The following is a 26,196-nucleotide window of genomic DNA, read 5'->3' as shown; positions in this document are numbered from 1 at the left end:
GAATGTCTGTCCACTTGCTTATTGGTTCAGTCTATGCAGTTTAGACTAACTGCGAAGATTTGACTGTCTGTACTTAGCCTAGTGGTAGCCAGATGAACCTGCAGCCCAAGCCCTCTTGCTGGCCAGGAGTCCAGTTGAATACCTGATATTCTGCCTTGCTACAGGAATGTGTGAAGTGTTATGAAAGACAATGGCAGGTTTGCCAGCTGAGGCTGGCAGATCCAAGCTAACCTAGTTCCATCTAGTGAAAGTATAACCACTGGGTTGTTTTCCTGTCATTATTCTGAAGCTATGGCTGCACCCTGTGACCTCCTGAAGGAAGTCAGAAACCAAGCATCTCAGAGCAACATAGGCAGGTGCTGATATTTTGATGTGAAGCCTCTTAGTAAAAGTAGAAGAATGTTTCCTAGGGTTGCTGCTGCCTGGCTTTTCCTTTCCCTCTTCTTTTTTTAGGAGATTACGTTGGGATTTTTGTACATAAATTAACTAAAAGCCTGTGACCAGGTGTGGGATGTTGGGTCTGATTTATTTACATGCATTTTCCTTCTGCCGATGCATACACTGCACTTTTGTGGATTTAAGCAGTAGTTGTATCTCTTTGTACAGTACTGGAGATCAGTTAAGCAATATTGCAGTGGAGGTGCATGGACCATCAAGTTTTTTGCATAGCTTGTATTAAGGTGTAACTGCATGAAAAATAGTAATTTATTTTAGTGTTCTGTGCTGAATAACTTTTTTCTTTCCTCTCATGGATGGTTGCTGGTTTTTAAGCTCATATTCACTTACCATTTTGGGGTAGACTCAAAGTCGTGAGCCTGAACCAAAGCCCCATTATTAAGAAAAAATATATCAAACATTAATGCCTGGAGTTTAGTCACTGTCAATGGAAGAGTTAATTAAAAAATTCATTGACAACTAACATAGAAAAAAACATAACTTTGTCTTGATTGATGATATGTTGCTTCTAACTCCTTATTTGCCTATATATTTTTCTTTGACTGACTTATATTCCAATCATGCATCTAAATTTGAATTATTTGTTTGCATTCTTAATTTTGTGATGGTCCTGTGTCCATGGGAAGTCAGGCAGGAGCTGAAATTTTATTTTACATATACACAAATGAATGCTAGTGTGTTTCACGGGCCATGAAGTTTGAATTGTATCTAACATGAATGAGTAAATGGTTTTTATAAATAATTAGTCTTCTGCTTAATTACAGCAGAAGATTCTTTAGCACATTTATCAACAATACGGTGACATTCTTTTTAATTGAATGTGGGAAACAATCAGCTCTCTTATAAACTTTGTAGTCAATACTGCCTTGTTGTACGAATTGTAGCTGATGAATTTAATTTGCTGTTTATTGAGTTATTGATTATATGACAGACTTCCTTAAGAGAGGAAGTTATTTGAAAACTTGCGCAGCCTGTGGACTTGGCCTGCACCATTGAAAATAGTTTTCTAAATGTAGCCATTGCTTAGCAGCTTTGTTATAAGTAATAAAGCCAGTCCAAGTTTAATAAAATACGGTATTGTAATGCCTGTGAAGAATCGTCTTTGATTTTGATTTTACTTTTAATTTATTTGCAAAGTGCATGCCTCCTGTGCTTTCCCTGGGGATGCGTGTAGTGGCAGGGAGCTGTCCCCCTGGAACCCCGGGATGAGCTGCTGCAGGTACATCTATTGTTCTAGTGCTCTTGGCTGTCTTCTCTCTCTCAGCTTCTCTACTCATTCCTCTGCACCTCTCGTGGACACATGACAGTAAAAGTTTATTTGCCTTGCCCTTGTCTCTTTTTTGGTCGGTGTTGTGGGAAAGAGGTTACTATTCTTTAAGCTACTTGATTACATAAAGAAGCTTAATAGTAGGAGTGCACCAATAAAGATTTTTTTTGGCTGATACCGGTGGCCAATTATTAACCAGCATATTGATCCTATAGCTGATATGCAGCCCAGCAGCTTGGAGAGCAGTATCTGGCTGGCAAGTCAGTGGGGTGGGGGGCAAGTGGCGCAGCGGGGCCAGATTGAGGCCTCCATTGTGAAGGAGGGAGGGTGGGACACAGGGCATAGCCATGGGCAGCTCACCTGGGGGGACGGAGAAGAAGGGTGGCTTCCTGTTGCTGTGTGCATCCGCAGGAAGGGGCATGGGAGGGCATGCCCCGCCCCCCAATTTGTTCACAGGGAGAGAGCGGGCTGCCCTCTGGGGGCGGCGCCTGCCTCTTCCCAGCAGGGGAGGCTGGACTGGGCTGCACTCAGGTTTGGCGGGTGTGGGGTGGGTGGTGGCAGCACTGGGGGTGGGGCTATGGGGTGGGCTACAGCCACCCCAAAATTTCCCCATAGCTACCCTTCAGCCACCCCTTCCAGCACCACAACCTCCAACTCCCCCTGCTGAGAAGAGGCCAGCACAGCACTCAGCCCAGAGCCTACAGCGGGCAGCCCAAACTCACCCTGTGCAGAAATCCAGGGGGCACGTGTCTCCCCATGCTTCCCTGGGGGTCCATGCAGTGGCGGGGAGCTGCCCCCCCTTCTCATCCTCCCACAACCTCCAGCAAGCCACCTGTGGCTTCCCCCTGCTCCCCGTCCTTCCCTGCCTCAGCTGAGCAGCACCTGCCCTTGTCCCTACTCCTGCCCACTTCCTCCCTCACCATGGGGACCTTGTTCTTGCCACCCCCCACTCCTTCCCTCCCCCATGCCCTTCCTCCTCACAGATTTACTGGCCAGATGCTACTGTCCAAGCTGCCAGGTTGCATTTCTGGTCATGTGTGTGCTGCGGCTGTGCACATGCATGCAGCATTTATCTATGACGTTATCAGCTAATAAAAGCCAATTGCCAATAATAAATCCAGTTCCCTCAGCCTCTTCTTATAAGTCATGGGCCCCAGCCCCCTAACCACTTTTGCCCTCCAACTATCCACATAATTACGACCTCCCACTATAGAAAGGATGTGGACAAGTTGGAGAGAGTACAGTGGAGAGCAGTGAAAATGGTTCAAGGGCTGGGGCACACAGCTTACGAGGAGAGGCTGAGGGAACTAGGTTTATTTAGTATGGAGAAGAGAAGACTGAGAGGGGATTTGATAGCAGCATTTAACTACCTGAAGGGTGGTTCCAAAGGGGATGGAGCTAGATTGTTCAGTGGTGACAGATGACAGAACAAGGAGCAATGGTCTTAAGTTGCAGCAAGGGAGGTTTAGGTTGGATATTAGGAAAGACTTCCTCACTAGGAAGGTGGTGAAGCACTGAAATAGCTTACCTAGAGAGGTGGTGGAGTCTCCATCCTTGGAGGTTTTTGGGGCCTGGCTTGACAAAGCTCTGGCTGGAGTGATTTAGTTGGGGATGGTCCTGGTTTGAGCAGAGGATTGGACTAGATGACCTCCTGAGGTCCCTTTCAGCCCTAATTTTCTATGATTCTATGATCTTTTCTGTAGGGGGGGGGCCAAAACTGGACATAGTACTCCAGATGTGGCCTCACCAGTGCAGAATAGAGGAGAATAATTACTCCCCTTGCTGTGCTGGCGGTGCTCCTACTAATGAAGCCCAATATGCTGTTAGCCTTCTTGGTAACAATGGCAAACTGATGACAGATATCCATATTAGTGTCGACTGTAACCCACACGCCCTGTTCTGCAGAGTTGCTGCTTAACTAGTTGTTCCCAAGCCTGTAGCAGTGCATGGAATTTTGCCATCCTAAGTGCAGGACTTTGCACTTCTTCTTGTTGAACCTTATGAGATTTCTTTTGGCCCAGTCCTCCAATTTGTCTGAGTCACTCTGAATCTTAGCCCTACCCTCCAGAATATCTGTTATACCTCCTGGCATGGTGTCATCTGCAAACATGCTGAGGGTGCAATCCATCCCATCTTCCAGGTCATTAATGAATATATTGAACAAAACTGGCCTCAGGACCAACCCCTAGGGACTCCACTTGACACCGGCTGCCAACTAGATATTGAGCCATTGATTATTACTTGTTGAGACCCATGATCCAGTCAGCTTTCTGTCCATTTAACAGTCCATTCATCCAACTGGTAATGTTCAGTTTGAGTCTCCAGTTCTGAAAGTAAGTGCTCATTGTAGTGAGGTCCTTTGTCAGCCCTTGCTCCAGATTCTTGAAGCTTCTTCCTGTGATCATTAAGGCGACATTGTCTGCATATATATATATATATATATATATATATATATATATATATATATATATATATATTTTGGATGTTGTGGGGGGCAAGTCTGAGGTGTAAATATTGAAGAGCAAGGGTGCTAGGATGGAGCTCTGAGGCACACTGTTCTTCAGAGGGCACCTGTTGGATGTGTCTTTTCCAATATGAAGGGTGAAGTAACGGTTGAAGATGAGGTTTTTTTGCAGAAAATGGACCATATGTTTGTTGGGGATTTTGTGAAGGAGCCTCAGGATGAGGCCTTATTGCCATGCTGTGTCATAGGCTGCAGATAAGTCTACAGAAACTGCTCCGCACTTCTGCCCTTGTTCAAAAGTTGCCTCGATGTCAGTAGCACCTTCCACCTCACTAACAAACTTGCCAAAACAACATTGGATGTCAAGTGTGGAGCAAACTTCATCCCTTCGAAAACCACCCAAAGTATCTTAGAGTCACCTTGGACCACATCCTCACATACAAGACGCATCTTACCCAAGTGGCAGTTAAAGTACAAGCTCACAACAACTTGTTCTGTCAACTAGCTGGCCTCAGATGAGGAGTTAACTCCACCATACTTTGGACATCCACCCTGGTACTGGCATACTCAACAGCTGAATACTGTGTCCCAGTATGGTGCAGAAGTGCCCACGCTCACAAAGTTGACAGGGCATTTAACAATAGCATGTGATTCATATCTGGCTGCGTCTGCTCTACCCCTACATCACAGCTCCCACTCATCAGCGCTATCACTCCCCTTGACATCCTCCATGCGCAACAATGCCTTCACCTCCTTTGCTGCGCTGAACTAGACCATAATCGCTACCTACATCAGCACATTTGCTCAGATCCTCCAGTCAGATAGTGCCTCCTAATTAAGAAACCCCTCATCCCTCATCTGTACCACCTGCGCTCTGTTTCCAAAGGCTCTTCCTCAGGAGACTGGGCTGCACAATAGGGGAAGAACGATGGGCCTCTGAGAACTGCAGACTCAAAACATTCATCTCAAATCCCTCTACAAGACCTTCTGGTTTCAATTTGGATAGACTCTTCTGGGTCCACCTCAATAGACTCCAAACCAGCTATGGCTGCTTCTGCCGTGACATGCATCAAATAGGCCTGACATCAAGTGCCATTTGTGAATGTAGTGCCCCCTTACAGACAGCAAACCACATGGTTACAAAATGCCCTATCTTCTGTTGCCCTGGAAACCTCAGTGCCCTTGACAACCCATCTTGATTCCTGCTCAGCTCTGTCTAATGTGAAATATAACTCTGGCACACTGTTTTTGTCATTCAAAACAAAAAATCTAACCCTTACTTCCTTAGCTTGCTTGCAAGAATGCTGTGGGAGATGGTATCAAAAGCCTTGCTAAAATCAAGGTATATTACATCCACTGCTTTCCCTGCATCCACAAAGCCAGTTATTTGATCATAGAAAGCTGTCAGGTTGGTTGACTTGCCCTTTGGTGAATCCATGCTAACTTTTTTGATCACTTTCTTCTGTAGTTCCCTGTATCCTTTTTCTTCCCTTTCTTCAAGGGCAGCACCTTCAAATGTTTAAGAGCAGGTCAAACAGACACTTGGCTGTGATGTTTTAGAGAAGTAGTTAGCTGTATTAGTCTGAAGTTAGTCAGAAGCATCGACACTTACACAGTCAAATGGGTCACTAACTGGCTGGAGGGCCACACCCAGAGAGTGGTGGTGGATAGGTCATTTTCGACCTGGAAGGATGTGGGCAGTGGGATCCCCCACGGCTCGGTCCTTGGACCCGTGCTGTGTAACATCTTTATCAGTGATTTGGACAAGGGGGTAAAAAGCACCCTATTCAAATTTGCTGATGACACTAAGATGTGGGGGGATGTGGGCATGCTAGAAGGGAGGAATAGGCTGCAATTGGACCTAGACAGGTTACAGGGGTGGGCAGATGAGAACAGGATGGGTTTCAACACTGACAAGTACAAGGTGCCGCACCTGGGGAGGAAGAACCAGCAGCATACCTACAGGCTGGGGAACTCCCTTCTTGTCAGTGCAGAGGCAGAAAAGGATCTTGGAGTCATTATTGATGCCAAAACGAACATGGGCCGACAGTGTGGGGACGCGGTCAGGAAGGCCAACCACACCTTGTCGTGCATCCACAGGTGCATCTCAAGCAGGTCCAAGGAGGTGATTCTCCCCCTTTATGTGGCACCGGTCAGGCCACAGTTGGAGTACTGTGTCCAGTTCTGGGCACTGCACTTCAGAAGGGATGTGGACATCATTGAGAGGGTCCAGAGGAGGGCCACCCGCATGATCAGGGGTCATCAGGGCAGGCCCTGAGGAGAGGCTACGGGACCTGAACCTGCTCAGCCTCCACAAGAGAAGGCTGAGGGGGGATCTAGTGGCCATTTACAAACTAGTCAGAGGGGACCAGCAGGCATTGGGCAAGTTCCTGTTCCCCCGAGCACTACCAGGAGTGATTAGAAATAACGGTCACAAGGTGGCAGAGGGTAGATTCAGACTAGACATCAGGAGGCACTACTTCAGTCAGGGCAGCTAGGATCTGGAACCAACTTTCAAGCGAAGTGGTGCTGGCTTCTACCCTGGGGGTCTTTAAGAGGAGGTTAGACGAACACCTTGCTGGGGTCGTTTGATCCCAGTACTTTTTTCTGCCATGGCAGGGGGTCGGACTTGATGATCTGCTCAGGTCCCTTCCGACCCTACCAAGTATGAAACTAGGAAACTAAGAATGAACCTTTATAGACTAACTAAATAAGATATGCATATAAATAAAGATAGCACATGAGCTTTTATGAACTCAAGTTCACTTCATGAGATGCTGTCTGGAATTGTTTAGTCAGTCACCATCCTGCCTTCAAGCTGGGGGCTGGACTAGATGACCTCATGAAATCCCTTCCAGCTTTACTTTTCTGTGATCCTAATATGGGAACAGAAAACAAAAGAAAAGAGATTTTTTTTTCATATCTTGAGGCCACATAGTAGGTCTGACTCTTAGCCTAGTGCCTTGTCCTTGAGTTAGTTGGTTTCACAAGCCTGTAGATTTGCCAAATATTTATACAGGATGCTTTCATCTTTAGAGTGGTTTACAGTCAGATAAGCTTAATTCCTCTGTTAAGCAGCTAGGTACCTTATTTTCTGATTTAAAAAGACATGTATGTTGCCTTTTTCTCTCCCTTACCCAGAAAAGGAGATCATAAAATTAAGATCTGTCTTAAGCACTGTTTTATGCACTGAAGTTGCATAAAAAATAGTTTAAATCAATAACAAAACAATGCTGAAGAGTATTGGATATGCTATCATTTAAAAGGATATGAAAAAATCCTGATTTCACTTAATTAAAAACAAGAAAAAGTTTTTGCACCAGTTTAAGATATATTAGAAAATATGATTTTGTTTCAGGGTGAAATAAGTGTGTTTCAACATAAAAAATAAAACACAGTTAAATGTGTAAATTATCGTGGCAATTTTTTTGGTCTGGCTTGTATGGACACTTCAGTATGTATGTGTGTAATTTCTTGTGTATGAAGGTGATAATTTTAAAACTCTAGTGAGGATATCGAAAGGAGTCAAACTGAAACATTTTTACAGGCTTAGTTTTGTATTTGGATAGCTTTGTTACCCAGCTTTGTGTCTTCATTTAGGCTATTTGTTATGAAAGTATCTGTTAAAAACCCATTTCACCAGCAGTCCAGTTTTTATCAGTACTATGTTCATTTTTTGCAAAAGCATTAATGACTTAAGGCACTTATTGGAAAGTGTGTACATGATCATGAACTTCAGCTGAGACATGTACATTTATTGCTGGTGACAGACTGGATGGACAGACTGGGAGGGTAAGCTTTCCAAAATGCAGTGAACCTGATGTGGATGATATTTTCTCTAAGGTAGTGATTCTCAGAGTTTTTGGTCTCTTGGCTAGGGACAGAAGTTGCACGTAAACTGGTTTAAATGATCAGAAACTGGTTTAAACCTGTAAGAGAGTAGAAATTAAGTGTACTTAAACCACTTTCAAAATGGTCAAAACTGGTTTAAGATGAGCCTGGTTCAATGTAGTATCAAACTTAACTGACTTAGGTCAAACTGGTTTATGGAACTTCTGTCCCAGACCCCTTCCCGGTTCAAGTTAACTCACAGTCCCCAAGCATCCCAGGATGCTTTGCAGTCCTGGGCTGTGCTGTCCACTCCAGCAGAGCAGGGTTGGCCCCACCTCTCTGCTTCCTAGCCAGAGCACTATCACTGTTCTGGTTGGCTGAGAGGGAGTGCGGGGTGGGAAATGCAGCTATGAACCCCTGGCAGGGGTGGAGCAGCCCCTTACAGGCCTTTTCCCCCACTCACTGCTGGAGTGTGTTGGGGGAAGGGGATGGCCAGACCCTGAGCCAGGCCAGCAGAATGAGGCAGAGAACTTTAAGTCCCCTCTCCAGCCTGCACAGGGCCCCAGCTGGGGTCTGCTTGGCAGGGGCAGAGTGGCCCCTAACAAGCTTTTCCCTGATTGCCGCTCTAGCAGAAGGTGTGGGGAGCATGGCCATATGCCAGCTGGGGTTGACACGTTAAGGTGGAGGGGAGGTATGGGGGGTATAAACCCCCTCCCCCACCCACACAAGACCCCAGCCAGGGTCTGTCTGGCAGGGATGCAGTAGCCACTGTAAGGGTCTGCTTGGCAGGGGTGCAGCAGTCCCTTCCTGGCTTTTGCCTGCTTGCCTCTCCAGCCAGACTCTGGGCACGGGCCAGCATGCTTAGGTGGAGGAGAGGGAGCATCCCCTGGCTGGGGAAAAGTCACTGCTTGGCTTTTCCCAGTGGTGAGTGGGGAAAAGCCAGGCAGGGGCTGCTGTGCCCCTGCCAGGAAGACCCTGGCAGGCGTCCTGTGTGGGTAGGGGATGGGGTTTAAACACCCCACCCCTCTGCCTCAGCATGCCAGCCTGGGCCAGGGTCTGGCCACACTTCATGCCTCCCTCCTCCTTCTCTCCCTTCCGCTTCAGTGGGAAGCAGGGTAAAAGCCTGGCAGGGGTGCTTGCCCCCTCTTCTCCTTCTCCCCAGGCACACCCTGACTGGGGTCTGTGCAGGCCAGGGTGGGGGTTTAAACCCCTTCCCAGTCATACTTGGCAGGCCTGCCTGAGTCTGGCCATGCCCCCACCCCCAGCCAGCTTGAGCAGGGAAAAGCCTTGAGGGCTTCTCTTCTGCCTTCCCTCCAGCCTTCTAGCTATTACTGAAGGAAAAGAAGGGCTTATTCTAGCGCCTCCCAGCTTCTAGCTTGAGCCACCGGCTGGCATCTGGCTGCATTTCTGTAATCAAAGGTGAATGTCTGTTCACTTGCTTATTGGTTCAATCTATGCAGTTTAGAATAGCTTGCAAAGACTGAATCTACTCAGCCTCGGGGTTTTTGACTGTTTGTACTTAGCCCTTGACATGTTCCTTTCATTCTTGGTTGGTTTAAGAACAAAGACATAAGCTAAATTCTCTTACCAACATAATAGCACTTTTTTCTACTTACCAGATATACAAAAGGCAACTGCTGAGCCTTTTAAAAAAAATGTATTTATTTTTTGTAGGAGTGTTTTTTTTCTTCTTTAAGGTTCTTTGGTTTTTTTTGTGTAAAGGCAGTGTCCTGAGTTACAGATGTCACTACATGGAGAATGCTGTGTTGAGAATTCAGTTTAGGACTTGGTGTATAGTTCCTGCAACTAAGAAACAAGAGAGGTGGTTAACCATGTTAATCATTCCATCTGGCCAGATCTTGAAGATCTCTTGCAATGTGTCGCGGTCAGTCATTTCTGCATTCTGCCTTGTGGTTGTGAAAGCTATGAAGAGAACCCAGAAGGATTTGGAGTGTTTGTAATATTTTGACAAACCTGAATATAAAGATAATATTACACAGGATTATCCTGTTTCATACAGCCCTGGTAGAAGCACCCCCATGGGTCACCAGTCACAGGGCTGCTGTTTTTGGATGGGGAAGGAGTGAGGAGGGTGGGATTAGAGAGGGCAAGGAAGGCCAAGCAGTTGTGGTGTGTGGTGGGGGCTGGACCAGGTGCGTGGGAGTGGCACAGGCTGCACGGAGCCTGAGAGCAGGCAGGGAGGGGGAAATTCCCTCTTGCCCTGCTGCTGCTGCCACCACCACTGGTCTTGGGGTGGCAGGGCAGTGATCTTGGGGTGGAGGGGGGAGCTGGTAGCTGATGGAGGGAGCAGGGTGATTTGGGGGATGGAGGGAATGATCCAAGTGCCCTGGGGGACCCTTTCCCCCTTCCTCCCTTGCCTATGTTGTGGCTAGAGAGCCAACAAGTAGGGTAGGCAGCAGACTTGCAGCTCCTAGCCATACCCCTGCTCTCCAGCCCTCTAATGGCAGGGATCAGCCGTGCATATTACACAAGGCAATAACCCCGAATGAGTGACTGATCATCACTAACACTAGTTAACCATAACACAGACTCATGTGTAATCTCACCCTTAGACCCAGGTGCACACAAGCCAGTGATTCTCAACTAGGATACCATGAGATCCTTTTAAGGGTGCTGCTGAGTGCCACACAATGTGAGAACATTAGGTGTGCAAACATAATTCATAAGATGAACTCAGAGATTTCAAATAGGAATCCACAGTGTTAAAAATGTTCTGCTTTGTTATGGTCTTTCTGAGTTCTTTGCAACAGCAAAATTGCTCTATTTTTTCATAGTCAAAAAATGAGTGAAAACCTAAGAGCTGGCATTTTCTGAGGTGTGCCTTGGGTCTAATGAAGGGCAACTTGAGTCCAAAAAGGTTGAGAATCACTGACTTAAGCTTTTTTTGGTTTGAGTAGGCTGCAACGTTATCCCTTCTTAGTATGAATTCTGGGTGCATACTCTAGCCCAGGGGCAGGCAAAGTCTGGCTTATGGACTTCATTTCCCAGCAAACCCTGACTGTATTGCTGCGGCTGGTTTCCATGGAGACCTCAGGAGCGGTGGGGCTGTGACAGCGCGGGGGTCAGGATTTCCATGGAGGCCAACCCCAGCAGTGCTGGTGTAGCAAAACCCCGTTTTTCTTTTTTTTATTTTAAAATGCATTCCCTCCCCTTCCCCAACCATTTCTGACTTGTTCTCTCCTTCTCTATTCCCTATAGATGAGTAAAAGTGAGCTAAGACATAGGATAAGCTTCAGCATTTTATTTTGGCAGCAAGTTGTATTTGTTTTGTTTTTTCTCCTTCATTATATTGTATAATTATTATGTTTATATTGATTTTTACTGTTCTATATTACTATTTTACTGGTGCTATATGATTTAAGCCTACATAAGTAGGTTAGCATAAGTCATGTCAAGTTTCCATTTTGTTTGTCAAGTCTCCATCTTTTCCCCATGCCCTGTTGTGTAACCTATGACTCATACCTACCCCTCCTATGTAACTAGGTTCCTGAATGAATGCGGATGAATGAGGGTGCTTGAGAGACCATGGCAGTAGGTCTAAAAATAGCTCTGTCTGAATGACCGAACCATCAATACCAATACCTGGAGCAACAACCCAGCCATTGGAACCCCCCTCAGCATTCAAGAAACAAAAGATGAGGCAACCCACCATTGTGCCGAGGCTGCACATGCTCAGTAAGAACTCCTGGAACAGGACTGACACTGCCTGGACATGCCCTCCTCATAGGAGATCAGGGGTAGTCTGCCCCATAAAAAGGGGTAGTGAAGACTGACTCCTTGGGATGCCCTCTCCATCTGGACCAGCACCATGTCACAGCACCTATCCACCCAGAGGCCCTGCTGGTGACCCCCTCCCCTCTCCCCCCGACCCCAGACAACACCTGCTGGACAAAGACCCCTTTCCAGCCTGGATAGGTAGCTATCACCCCCCACCCTCTCTACAACCAAGGACTTGGAGTCTGTTTCTCTTCCCTACCTGGACTCCAACCCTTCCGCTGAGTCTCTTTCTCCTGCTGCCATTGTGAGTGCTTGTGTGTGTGTGTGTGGGAGGGGGTGGGGGGTGGGAACTAATAACTTTACGGGGCTGTGTAGTGTGTTGTCTGTTTAATAAAACTGTTATTTTGAAACCCCAAATTAGGTTTTTGTCTATTTCCTGATTGTTTCTTCCTTTCCACCACTTATCTGCCCCCCAAATCTCTCAGCTGTCTGCCTCAGTTTCCAGCCCCAAGCTCCCAGGTTTCTGCCTCTCTCTCTCTTTCCTGGCTGTCTCCTCCTTGCCACCAGGCTTTTCTCCTTGCACCAGTGACCTCAAGTAACCCCAAGCCTCAGTTCCTTAGCCAGCTTCTCTCTAGTCTACCGGTTCTAATCCCGGTTCTGGCAACTTTCACTCCCTACACTTTAACTCTTTCTCTCTCTCACCTGAACCTTCCCCCAGGTATCCCAGGTACCCCAAGCGCACACATACATACAATACTATCCAAGTTAGGAACTTACCTGTGTGTATGTGTATTTGGGTTGTATGTGTGTGAACTGGTGAGTGTGTGTGTGTGGGTATATATATGTTGTTGTGTGCATGGTATATGAATTAGTGATCTGTGTATGTGTATTGAGTGTGCGGGTATGGACAACTGATTTTTGTCTAACTTTTGGGGTGTATAGTGTATGTGCTTGAATTGGTGATAGGTATGCATATGCCTAGGCTGGTTTGGATGTGTATGTGCCTGAGTTGGTAGTGTGTGTGTGTGTGTGTGTGTGTGTGCACGCACGCACGCACGCACGCACCCAGTTGATTTGTGATTTGTATATGTGCAATTGTGTCACACCCTCCTGTCTAACCGCGCAATATTGAGATCCTGAGAGTTGGCCTGACCCCAAAGGACAGCACTGGTAGGGTGTGCAGCTACGTGGAGAGCTGCTCTGGGACTGGGGCTGGGATCTTGCGACAGTGACAGTGTGGTCTGGAGCTGGGGCAAATGTAGATGCATTAATTTTTATTTATTTTATGTTTTAAAGACTTGAAGAGGGTGGGGTAGGGTTGTATTTGGATACCTAAATGCTTAATGAGTGGAATTGGATCTGGTCCTAGGTGCATAGAAGCCAGGAGAATTGATGGAACTGTGGGCCATCCGTGTAAAGGCTGCTGGAACACAAGCATTTTAAGACTCCTACACGTTACCAGACCCAAGAGTGAGAATAGCATTCATCTATTATGTGCGACAGAAATGGCATAAGCTTCCTTCATCATTTGAAACATTGATCGGGATAAATGATGTTCCCCTGGCAAATGTTGTTTTATGAAAAATCAAACAGACTGAAACAAAGAAATGAGCAAGCAGACCCCACTGAAGCAAACTGGATATTAGAGCTCATGGCCTTAAAGCCCTGTGGTAGTCAGTCTGAGCCTGCTTCCTTACTCTGGTGTCCTGGTGGCCTTCCTGGTCTCATCTGCCATGCATTTTATTTTTATATACTTTGCGAGCCAGCCCTCATTTCTGCCGGAGTGACACTCAGGTGCTCTTCACTTGACTGTCTTCAGCATGGCCCAGTCAAGATCACTGCCTGCTGAATTGGCACAAGCAATTACTTGCTGGCTTCTCAGGTCTAATAATTTAATCAGCCCTCAGGCTCACCAGCTTCCCTGGCTTGACCTGCCTTCTGTTACACATCAGTCCTTGGCCTAGTTAAGCCTCACTTCCAATCTGCAAGGCTTTTAATGATCCCAGCTCAAGTCTTAGGGCTTTTGTCTCCCCTGATCAGCAGGGATTCTGGTTTTCTCTGTTTAACAATCCCAAATGCTCTGATAAATGCCCCCAAATTCTCTGATTTTAAATCCCAAAATGCACTTTTTCCATGATTTTAAAATGAAACCCCACTATATACAGGTATCAGTTGAACAATGTTTTATTGATAATATATTTACAATATTAATGCAGCTTGGAAGTCTACCAGTTCTTCAATCATTATAATAAAATGAATTCTAAATACCTATATATTTTGCCATTTGATTTTGTTTTTTTGTTTTTCATGGAAAATCAGAGCTCTCCTTGCCCCCTTTGCTCACCAAGACATGGGTTCAGCTGTGGTTGTCCCCCCTGCTGCTTTATGGCACTGAGCAGCTGTAATAGTAAGAGCTTTGCTAATGCTAATAGCAAGAGTTTTGCATGCTGATTCCATAGTAGGCTGGCAAAACGGCACATAGCCTCCTGCTCTGTGAGCGTGACTGAACCATGAACCTAGATAGTAGAATGTTGTAATACAGTGGAATGCAGCAAACACCAGGTGTATTGGATCACGACTCATCCCCAAATTCCTAGCTTGAGATAACGTTATTTACTCCAGACTATATAAGCTGTACATTCTGAAGTTACAATGGGTTCCTCAGCTCTCGCAAAAGTTCTGACTTGTGCGGAGCCCTGGCGCAGGCTGTCGAGTCCCAGGTGGGAAGGAAGACATTACCAAGACAGTCAAGGACTTGCAGGAGGCGGGTGTGCTGGTGCCCGTTAATTCGCTGTTCAATTCTCCGGTCTGGCCAGTTTGCAAACCTGATGGGTTGTGGAGATTAACTGTAGATTATCGGGAACTTAACAAAGTAGTAGACCCGATTTCAGCTGCGGTACCAGATATGGTTTCTATGCTAGAGGATATTAGTGCCACCTCTGGTGAATGGTATGCTGTGATTGACTTGGCTAATGCCTTTTTCTCTATCCCTCTGCATGCAGGTCATCGGGCCCAGTTTGCTTTTACTTGGGAGGGACAGCAATACGCTTTCACCATGCTTCCACAAGGGTATTTAAACTCCCCTGCTTATTGTCACAACATGGTCAGACGTGTCTTAAGTGAAATTTATTTGCCTGAAGGAGTGTTAGCCAAATATTATATTGACGATATAATGCTAATAGGCAACACCCTGAATCCTGTGGCAGAAGCTCTAGAATGTGTAGTGAAACATATGCGGGAGAAGGGGTGGGAGATAAATCCACAGAAAATTCCAGGTCCAGCCCAAAATGTAAAATTTCTGGGAGTTCAATGTTCAGGACCTACTAGAGATATTCCACAGAAAATAAAGGATAAACTACTCTCTCTCCCCAACCCTACTATTAAAAAAGAAGCACAAAGACTGATCGGCCTTTTTGGATTCTGGCGCACCCACGTACCTCACCTTGGGATATTGATGCAGCCCCTGTATAAAGTAACACGTAAAGCTGCTGCTTTTGAATGGGGAAAAGAACAACACCAGGCCTTCAGTGATGTAAAAGCAGCTGTACAGACTGCCCTGCCCCTGGGCCCTTATTCATCGTCTGACCCTATTACGTTAGAAGTGTCAGTAGATCAAGATCATGCATCATGGAGTTTGCGGCAGACTCCTATAGGGACACATTAGAAGTGCCCATTAGGCTTTTGGACTCAGAAATTACCTGATGCAGCCAGTAACTACACCCTTTTTGAATGGCAGTTGCTGGTGTGCTATTGGGCATTGGTCGATACAGAACAAATAACTGAGGGACGTGAGATTCATATTAGACCAGAAATTCCCATAATGCAGTGGGTCATGCAGGACTCCATCTCCAACAAAATAGGGAGAGACCAACAGTCCTCCATTATTAAATGGAAGTGGTACATACAAGAGCGCGCAAAGCCCGGCCCCCATGGCATAAGCAAATTTCATGAAGAAATAACTACCCTGCCGGCACCAGTGGAAAGTGGACTGTATTTATTACCTGTTGCGACCTTGCCCCCCCCCCCCCTTTTGCGTCATGGACCCCTCGTTATGATGATCTACTACCTGACCAAAGGAAGGCTGCCTGGTTTACAGACGGCTCAGCGCAATACGAGGGTCCTACTCACGTGCGGACTGCGGCTGCCATTAACCCTGTAACTGGTCACCAACTCAAAGATACCGGGATGGGGGCTTCCTCCCAATGGGCTGAGTTGAGAGCTCTTATGCTGGTGATGGATTATGAGACCGAATGGCAAAGCCCCGCAGTTTGAATCTATACTGATTCCTGGGCAGTGGCAAATGGTTTGGCAGTATGGTCCGGCGCCTGGAAGGCCTCGAACTGGTAAATCAGAGGAAAAGACTTATGGGGCCAGGACCTGTGGAAACAAGTAGCCATAAAATCTGAGGTATAGAAATTCATGTTGGTCATGTGAACTCCCACCAACCCATCAACACTGGGAATCCTGAACATGAATGGGACAACCATGCTGATGCTTTGACCCGGCCAGTGTTGGAGTGTCAGACCGATGCTTTAGCCGACTGGATACACCAGCAATCAGGACATGTGGGAAGGGACTCGGCCTATGCCTGGGCGGTCGCACGTGACTTGCCCATAACGCGGAGTGAAACCGCATCAGCGGCAGTGCGGTGTCCGTGATATCAATTGGCACAGAAGCCCTTGAATGAAAGGCTAGGCCATATCCCCAGAGGGCATGGACCAGCTGGGAAATGGCAAGTTGACTATATTGGGCCACTGCCAGCAATAAATCGTTATCGCTATGCTTTGACGGCCATTGACACTTTCTCTGGTTATGGGATTGCTGTACTGGTCCAGAAGGCAGATGCCTCGTCCACCATCCGTGTATTGGAGACGTATCTTGTCCACATTCACGGCATACCCCGTGAGATTTCCTCTGATCAAGGTACACACTTCACTGCTTGCTTACCCAGCCATGGGCAGCTGGACTTGGCATTACTTGGACATTTCATGTGCCATACCTCCCGCAGGCAGCAGGCCTCATTGACCGATGGAATGGTCAACTGAAGCAATTACTGACCAAAACATTGGGCCCGACCCTCCAGGAGTGGCCATCTCAACTGCCTACAACAGTGGCTACCCTTAATAATAGAGAACTTGTCAGAGGATATTCACCTATGGATAGGATGCATGGATGCGGGAAGAAAGGGATGGAGGAGGGAGCATTGGGAGAGACAGTGCTCCCATTAACCATAAAACCAATACAGAACCATAAGCCTTTTTTTCTTCCCACCCCCATTACTGTTGGATCAGTGGGTATGGATTTAGCAGCACCTGGAGCAGCTACATTGGATGTGGGACAGACGGCAGTAGTACCTTTGAATTGGTGACGGACGGGGGGACAAGGCTGAACTCCTCAACGAGTTCTTTGCCTCAGTGTTCCTAAGAGAGGAGCAAGACAAGTCTCTCACTGGGATTGTAGAGAGGCAGAAGCAAGGTGCCAGACTACCATGCGTAGACCCTGAGATGGTGCAGAGTCACTTGGAAGAACTGGATGCCTTTAAGTCGGCAGGCCCGGATGAGCTCCATCCGAGGGTACTGAAGGCACTGGCTGACGTCATTGCACAGCCACTGGCGGGAATATTTGAATGCTCATGGCGCATGGGCCAAGTCCCGGAGGACTGGAAAAGGGCCAATGTGGTCCCCATTTTCAAGAAGGGGAGGAAGGAGGACCCAGGCAACTATAGGCCAGTCAGTCTCACCTCCATCCTTGGCAAAGTCTTTGAAAAAATTATCAAGGCTCACATTTGCGAGAGCCCGACAGGACAAATTATGCTGAGGGGAAACCAGCATGGGTTCGTAGCAGGCAGATCATGCCTGACTAATCTAGTCTCTTTTTATGACCAGGTTATGAAACGTCTGGACACAGGAGTAGGGGTGGATGTCGTATACTTAGACTTCAGGAAGGCCTTCAATACGGTATCCCACCCCATACTGGTGAACAAGTTAAGAGGCTGTGACTTGGATGACTACACAGTCCGGTGGGTGGCGACTTGGCTAGAGGGTCGCACCGAGTGTTGTGGTGGACGGGTCGGTTTTGACCTGGAAGGGTGTGGGCAGTGGTGTCCCACAGGGCTCGGTCCTTGGACCGATACTGTTTAATGTCTTCATCAGTGACTTGGACAAGGGAGTGAAGTGTACTCTGTCCAAGTTTGCAGATGACACAAAACTGTGAGGAGAAGTGGACACGCCGGAGGGCAGGGAACAGCTGCAAGCAGATTTGGACAGGTTGGACAAGTGGGCAGAAAACAACAGAATGCAATTCAACAAGGAGAAATGCAAAGTGCTGCACCTAGGGAGGAAAAATGTCCAGCATACCTACTGCCTAGGAAATGACCTGCTGGGTGGCACGGAAGTGGAAAGGGATCTTGGAGCCCTAGTGGACTCCAAGGTGAACATGAGTCAGCAGTGTGACAAAGCCATTAGAAGAGCTAATGGCACTTTATCGTGCATCAGCAGATGCATGACGAATAGATCCAAAGAGATGATACTTCCCCTCTATCGGGCACTAGTCAGACCGCAGTTGGAGTACTGCGTGCAATTCTGGGCACCGCACTTCAAGAGGGATGCGGATAACCTGGAGAGGGTCCAGAGAAAGGCTACTCGTATGGTTATGGGCTTGCAGGCCAAGCCCTATGAGGAGAGACTAGAGAACCTGGACCTGTTCAGCTTCCTCAAGAGAAGGTTGAGAGGTGACCTTGTGGCTGCCTATAAGTTCATCACGGGGGCACAGAAGGGAATTGGTGAGTTTTTATTCACCAAGGCGCCCCTGGGGGTTACAAGAAATAATGGCCACAAGCTAGCAGAGAGCAGATTTAGACTGGACGTTAGGAAGAACTTCTTCACAGTTAGTCACCAAGGTCTAGAATGGGCTCCCAAGGGAGGTGGTGCTCTCCCCTACCCTGGGGGTCTTCAAGAGGAGGTTGGATGTGCATCTAGCTGGGGTCATCTAGACCCAGCACTCTTTCCTGCCTATGCAGGGGGTCGGACTCGATGATCTATTGAGGTCCCTTCCGACCCTAACATCTATGAATCTACGAATCTATGGTCTGTGGATTTACCTCCTGGCTGGTTTGGGCAAATACAATCTCGGTTGGAGCTTGCGGCTCGAGGGGTGGTGACCGAGGGAGGTGTGATTGACCCAGACTACTGGGGGGAAGTGAAGGTCATACTGCACAACCAGGGGGGAAGCCCCTTTTACCTGGGAAAAGGAGGATCGACTATCCCAACTATTGCTTCTACCTGCTCCCCTTGTGTCTGTTAATGGTCAGATATCAAGTTCTTCAAAGGTGCGGCATCAGGATAGCTCTGAGTCTATGGGGCAACAGGTGTGGGTAACCCAACCTGGGAAGGATCCTATACCCGCTGAACTCATAGCTGAAGGAGAAGGTAATACTGATTGGGTAGCACCTAGGGGTGGAAATCGATGTCATTTGAGACCTATGGACCAATTGAAAGCAAGGGGTTTATAACCCTTGGCACTCAATCCAGATGATGGCCCAGTGGGACATTGAAGATGCTGTTGGGTGGACTGCTTGGCTAGTGGCCGCCTTCTTCGGACTGACAACATTAATTGGACTGGTACACGCTATACGGCAGAGCGTCTTTGGAAGAAACCTGCTTTTGCTATGCATCACTTTAACTGTGTCATGTACTGTTTTGTGTGATTGTCTTGCTTGTATTTCTTTAGAGGCGCAGTGTTTGTGGCTACCTACCAATACCATGGGGGATGTTGCAACTCAAAACTGCATTTCCGGCACTTATACATGCCCCCCTGATTTGCGGTCCTGTCTCTTTTTAAATGTAAGTGTTGATAGCACCTCATGTAAGGTAGCACCATCACCTGGGAAAGGGTGGGGGACTTTGTATTGTAATGAGATGGTTACTGTAAACTTTTCTTTGCTATGGGGGGGCCCCCCATTAAATGTACCACAATCAAGCAAATATGGCTGACAAAAAGAGAGGTTCAGCAGAGCCTGAAAAACTTATCCGGAAGTTGGGATACCAGATCCGGGGGTAAAATCCCGATGACCCAAGTTTCTCCAAACTCTACACTGATTTGTTATAATACAAGCATCTTAATGGGGAGGGGATGGTGGGTTCAACTGCTTGACGTTAGGCACCAACCTAGCGTGGCCACCTGGAAACCCCACATAGCTAGGGTTAGGTCAACCTGTCGCATAGTGTGGCAAGGACCTCGCATCCATCATGTTCAGTATACCATCAATATAACCAAGGTAGATCTTCGAAAATCAAAAAAGGATTGTGCTCCCTGGTTGGAACATACACTGTGAGTTAAGAGAGATATAAGCGATGCTATCCTAGGGGGAACTGGAGCAGGCACAGGGGTGGTCAATAGCTTTGACACTGAAACCTTAGCAAATAAGTTGAGTAAATTGGGCTTGCTTGATGGACAGGCCCTAAAATTGATAGGTTCTTGAGGACCCTTATTGCCTTGGTTGACTGGGACATATTTAGTTGGTACCTATCATCTTTGGCAATGGGTTAACCAGACTGCTCTCGAAATAACTGGCATCTTGAAGAAGCAATCCACCTTTCAGAATGCTACCTTGTGTATGCTTTGGCAATTGCAAGCATATCAGCAATATCGTAACTTAAGAGCTGTCATACAAGGATTCTCAGGGTCAGAATGGTGAAAGGCCTTGGGGATACAGTTTGAAGGGTGGCTGCAACCCCGCCCTCAGTACACCCAATGCAATACCTCAGTTTGCACAGTGGAGTTTAAACTAGCTATTAATCAGACCTGGCCTGTCGTGTGGTGTGAAATGCAGATATTCTCCCAGTTGTTTGGAGATCAATGGTGGGTCCCCATGTTTGAGGGTTCCCACATTGATCTAACGAATAGGACTCGTTGCATAGATGACTGTAAGAATTGGCCGGAGGGATGGGTGTGCCCGGTTTGTAACCATTTGTATGCGCCATGCACTTACAGTCATGACCCCAGTCATTGTAGGTGGGAACGCTGGTGGTTACAAGAGACCCTCACATATGACTTAAGGAATGGGACAGCTTGTGTGTTTTCTCCTAACCCGATTCATTGGAATAGGGATAAGGTCTCCTCACCCCCTGTGTGTGAATGCTGCCATCAGGTGAAGATTATTACCAACCTACGAACCAAGGAGAGCGTCCCCTTCCTTAATTTCTCATATGAAGCCATGCACTCTACCCTCCCCATTCCTCTGTGGGTGGTACTGGTTAAGGTTTCTTTTACACAGCTTGAGCAGTTACTTGACCAGCGTGAAGAAATCATTCACCACCTCCAGAAGATAGCTACCACCATTGCCCGAACCAGAGTCCTGATAACAACCCAGTGTGGTGAACTACTAAGAATCACCCAAGAAGAGCACGACCTTCCGGTGCATCATTGGTGGGACGTTTTTAAAGTCCCCTAAAGCAAATGTTGTATTAAATCTTCTATTGTATTGTGGCTGTATGCTTGTTATTATGGACATGCTTTTTGTATCTGTGCATTCGGTCCCTCACCCATCTGTATAACATCCAGCGTAAGCAAACTGCTTAGGACGATTGCGAGTTAGACCTCAAATTCTTGGTGGGCTGTAATAGTAAGAGCTTTGCTAATGCTAATAGCAAGAGTTTTGCATGCTGATTCCATAGTAGGCTGGCGAAACGGCACATAACCTTCTGCTCTGTTAGCGTCACCGAACCATGAACCTAGATAGTAGAATGTTGTAATACAGTGGAATGTGGTAAACACCAGGTGTATTCCCCAAATCCCTAGCTTGAGATAACGTTATTTACTCCAGACTATATAAGCTGTACATTCTGAAGTTACAATGGGTTCCTCAGCTCTCGCAAAAGTTCCAACTTGCGTGGAGCCCTGGCGCAGGCTATCACATCCCCAGAATTGGGACGCTCTGGGGCCAGGGAAACTATGCAGGGTGGTGGCTGCCGCCTAGGGCCGATGTGAAGTGACTGTCCTCTCTGCTCTGTCCTATCGCCTGCCTCTGCGAGTATCCTTAAATAAAGCTTTGCAAGGGTGAGAACAACCATGGGTACGTCCTTTGTTCAGGCGCGGGGAATCTTCTGAACCCAGTAATTCATTCTAAGACAGCAGCCCTGATATGTCAGTACCCCACCCTTGCCCATGCCATTGCTCCTCACTCCCAAGCCACAGCTCCCCGAGTCCTGCCGGTGCTCCTCACTCCCAACTGATGGCCCCCCTGTCCCTGCTGCTGCCCCTCACCTACAGGCCCTAGCCCCAATGTGTGGGGAACAGAGTGGGCATGCAAGGAAGGGGTGGTGGGACACAGGCAATGCATCAGTGAGATGGGGGGCATGTGCCCCCCCTTCAGATTTCTGTGCCCACAACAGGGCATGGGACTGCAGCCTGGCTGGACTAGCTCCAGGCAGGAGCTGCCTCTTTGGCTCAGCAGGTGGGACCCACCGTGGGAGGGAGTGCCGCATTGCCATGGCTGTCAAGGTGAAGTGCAGTGGCAGCACAGAGTTGTGTTCCCCACTGCTGCTGGGTGGGCTGGGGCCACCTCACCTTGGTGGACATGGTGGTGTGGCGCTCCCTCCCATGCCAGGTCCTGCCTGCTGGGCCACTTCTGCCCGGAGCTGATCCAGCCTCGCTGCAGCCCTGCACCCCACTGTCAGCACAGATCTGGCGGGATATGTGCCCCTTCACCATGTGACCTGTGCTCCCTCCCTGCCCCATAGACTTACCTGGACAGAGCTGCAGGGCATATACCCTGCACGGCTGCCATGTGTATGTGTGTGCATGCGTGTGGCACCCATGCATCCCTCTGCCCTCCAAGCAGCCCCTTGAGGCTGGAACTCTGCCAGCCTGCAAGGGGAAACCTGTGGTTTCCTGTATTTTTCTCCTTTAAAGGAGAAAATTTGCATGTTTCCTCAGCAAAAAGAAAACCCGAATCCTTGCTGATCAGTTTCTCCAAAGCTTATCAGCCCTCAATTAATCTCAGCAGGGCTTACCCCACCCTCCGTGGACTTTCCTGCAAGTTTGGGTGCCTCAGTCCACAACAGCCTACAAACCAAACGGGCACTGCACTTTCCATGAATGACCTCAATGGCCTTTTTTTCCACAGTAAGCTGCCCCCTGCCTTGGGGCCAAAAAAACCTGGGATTTTCAGCCCATTACTCAAATCCAGCTGGGTTCTCAGCTACAGGCACCTTGGCCTTTGTTTGTATGCAGTGTAGCAGTCCTCCTTAGGGAGCTTCTTTCCATTTTCCTTTTCTCCTTTCTCATCAGCTCCTCTCCTGCCCTGGCTTGTATAACCCAGGGCCCTGCCCCTTCCTGCCACAGAAGGAGCCTTCCCCTTTATCCTTAAACTGTCCGTACACTAATGGGATAGGGGTTCCTTATTACACCCACCCACATCAGTGCATGTTTGTACTCCTTCTAGTTGCCTTGGTATCCTGATAATACTCAATTTAGTTGTCACAATTACAGTTATTTTTGTGACACTTTAATTCAGCTTAAAGTTGCTTTACAAACATAAATATCGATTTTTATTTTTTTATTTTTTTTTTTTTTATTTATCAGCTATACCTATACCTGAAAAAAATGTACAATAAAAGTTTTGTATATATCTGTACATGATGGCAGTGTGGTGGCATTCAGGTTTTTTTTATTGTCCATCTTTTTCATAAATAGTTTCACTCTCGGTTCCATTCCCAAACACGAGCTAGTTCAGCCTTTTCAACTAAGTGGAATTAGGGTTATTCATTCTCTGTGATCCCTAGTCTAAGGACTCTCGCAGAACTGCAGCGTCCCTTTTGTTATACCACGGCTCTGGAGGTAGGCGGCAGCTACTGTGTGCCATCTTACCCTGACCTTGGGTACCTTTGGACAGATTAATCTGATTTCTTATTTCTTTCTCCATTAAGGGTAAACTGGTTCTCTTTTGAGACCTCCAGTCTACTCCTGATACCTGTGCAAGTAAAAACCAAACCACAGATAAAATGAAACAAAATAGTTTGGCTGTGAACTGTAAAGATGAAATGCAAAGAACAAAAACATTTTAAATTTAATCACTTCTATTTTCTGACTAGTATGGTCTACTAGTTGTCAGGTTTGCTTACCCAACAGAACTTAGTCTACAGTAAACTGAGGTGTTAATTTACAGTAAACCACAACTTTATATTAATTCCCAGTATGGACGCTCTTAAGACTAAATTGGTACTACCTATTGGTCGTCTAAGGGCATTTATTCTACCCTCCTGAAGTCCCTGAAAAACTGTTAACACAAAAAGGTAGGTCATCTTACTATTGCTGTTTTTTGTGCCTGTCTTTAGGCTAAGAGGAAAGCATATTACATAAGTAGACAGATTAAACTATTTTGTAGGGACTGGAGCAAAATGGGATAGGATTGCCAAGGTCCCTGCCATGTATTACACTTAAGGCATGATTAACCAGTGAAACATTTAAACAGTTAAACACAGTTGTAACCTGGGTACACATTCAATCAATTAATGGTGTGATAAAATGAAGAATAGGCCACAAAGTTATTCCACAAAAAATATTTAATAACTGTGGCTGGTTCCTGTCACACCATGAACTGATTGCATGACCATGAGCACCTTCATGGCTAGGAGCCCCGTCAACTGATCGGGGGGGGGGGGGGGGGAGGAAACATGAGCCTGCAGCTTACTTGAGCTCCCAGCTGCAGAGGTGCATTGTGCACCCTGCTGGCTAGAGCACCATCAGCTGGATGTGCTCCCAGCTCTGCTGCTTGCACCCAGCCAGGTAGGCCATGGCTGGGGTTCCCCGGGGGGAGAGGGGATGGAGGGGGGGAATAAATCCCCTTCCTGCCCCCTTGAACTCAGGGGGCCATGCCAGCCAATATCTGGCCATGCCCCTACCCCTGCTGCTGGACCAATGACAAGCAAGTGATCCTGATGGGGCAGCAGGACCTGTGATGGTGCACCTGGGAGTGCAACCCACTTTCCGAGGGCAGGGGGAGAGGGCTGCACTGCCACAGACTGCACAGGGCAAGCAGTGGTGGGGGGGGAGGGGGGCTATGGCCACCCCAAAATCTGCCTTAGCTCTCATAACCAGTCCTCCCAGCCTAGTCGGTGCTGCTCATCCTGCAAAGGCTATGGCAGCTCTGCCCACCCCATTCCTGCCTGCAGTGCACCATTCCCCGCACTGAGAAGAGGCTTGTGTTCCCTGGAGCACCATCACAGGGGCTATTGCCCCATCAGGGTTGCTCCCCCTTTGCCAGTCCAGTGGAAGGGGTGGGGGCGTGCCCAAATGCTGGCTGGCATGACCCCCTGAGGTGAAGGGGGCAGGGAGGGGGTTTATACCCCCCTCTCCCCCCTCCCCCTGCTGAACCTCAGCCGGGGTCTGCCTGGCTGGGTGTGAGCAGCTGAGGCAGCAGCTGAGGCTGGCAGACCCCAGCTGGAGTCCCGGGGTAGAGGGGAGTGTAGATCGCTTCTTGGCCTTTTGGCCAAGATCAGTTGCACTAACTATAATTGCTTTGATTGCTTATATTGTTATTTTTCTTTTTATCTTAATGGTATATTTCATTGTATAAAGTTAATCTTGTTATGATTTACTTTTTATAATAATTTGATCAGTCATTATTAGTGTTCTGGAATTAACAATCTATTTTAAATTTCTTATTGCTTAGCATAAATATATTGGACATATCGATCTCATGACTTTAGAACTTAAATTTAGTATAGGGAAAACGCTAGTGTAAGGGTTTGTGGTATGTCTGGCGTATGTGGAAAGAGGTAACAAAAGAGTGAATGATATATGTATGTACAACGTGAAGGAAGACTGTCCTCTTGCAGCAGGTGAAAGTAGCCTTCTGTGGTTTAACAGTTAAAGGCTGCAGCAATGTTGAGTTAGCAGTTAAGGTTTACCAAATACTAGATCATGCTTCACCCTGATGGCTGAAGACTGCAAGCAACAACCCCGCTAAAGATTGCAAACCACAAAGCCAGAAGATCATGTCCTACCAAGCCCAGCCTGCCAACAGGACAAAGGAGGATGAGCTTCGTGTTTGACTCGGCAGAATTCATAGGCTTGTATGGATAGCTATTACTGTAAAGAATGAACACAAAGACAAGGGTTTAGGTCTTTTTCCACCTGCAAGAAGGAGTTTTGGGTGTGTCCAACAAGCCCTGACTCCAGCCCTTGTAGTCAGTCTGGCTGGCCACCAGACTGACCTGAGCAACTTTAGAACTTGGTAACACCTTAACTTTTCAAGGAATGTCTAACTATCTGTGTGTGCTTGTTTCTTTGTATGAATGAATAAATGAATGAATGAGTATGCGTGGAAATGAGTGAAGCAAATAACCTTACTGGTTTTTATTCTTTTCATGTTGCATGTTTTATGTTCCAATATATGTGGCATTATGCCTTATCCCCTGATAAGATTCCTGCTTGTTTT

General features: G+C 47.3%; 1 protein-coding gene and 1 long non-coding RNA gene across 2 annotated transcripts in view; both read left to right on the top strand.

Moving 5' to 3' along the window:
• GRIP1 (glutamate receptor interacting protein 1) overlaps window positions 1-26,196 on the top strand; it is a 594,076-nt gene that overhangs the window by 68,986 nt on the left and 498,894 nt on the right. The gene's annotated exons all lie outside the window — the stretch shown is intronic.
• LOC132250024 (uncharacterized) lies at window positions 1,525-14,029 on the top strand. Its single transcript, XR_009461602.1, has 2 exons — window positions 1,525-1,675; window positions 13,126-14,029. It is a non-coding gene; the product is annotated as an uncharacterized LOC132250024 (long non-coding RNA).

This window comes from Alligator mississippiensis, chromosome 4 (assembly GCF_030867095.1).
Source record: "Alligator mississippiensis isolate rAllMis1 chromosome 4, rAllMis1, whole genome shotgun sequence".
NCBI lineage: Eukaryota > Metazoa > Chordata > Crocodylia > Alligatoridae > Alligator > Alligator mississippiensis.
The sequence above is the reverse complement of the archived record's forward strand: the minus strand, read 5'-3'. Positions and strand labels throughout refer to the sequence as shown.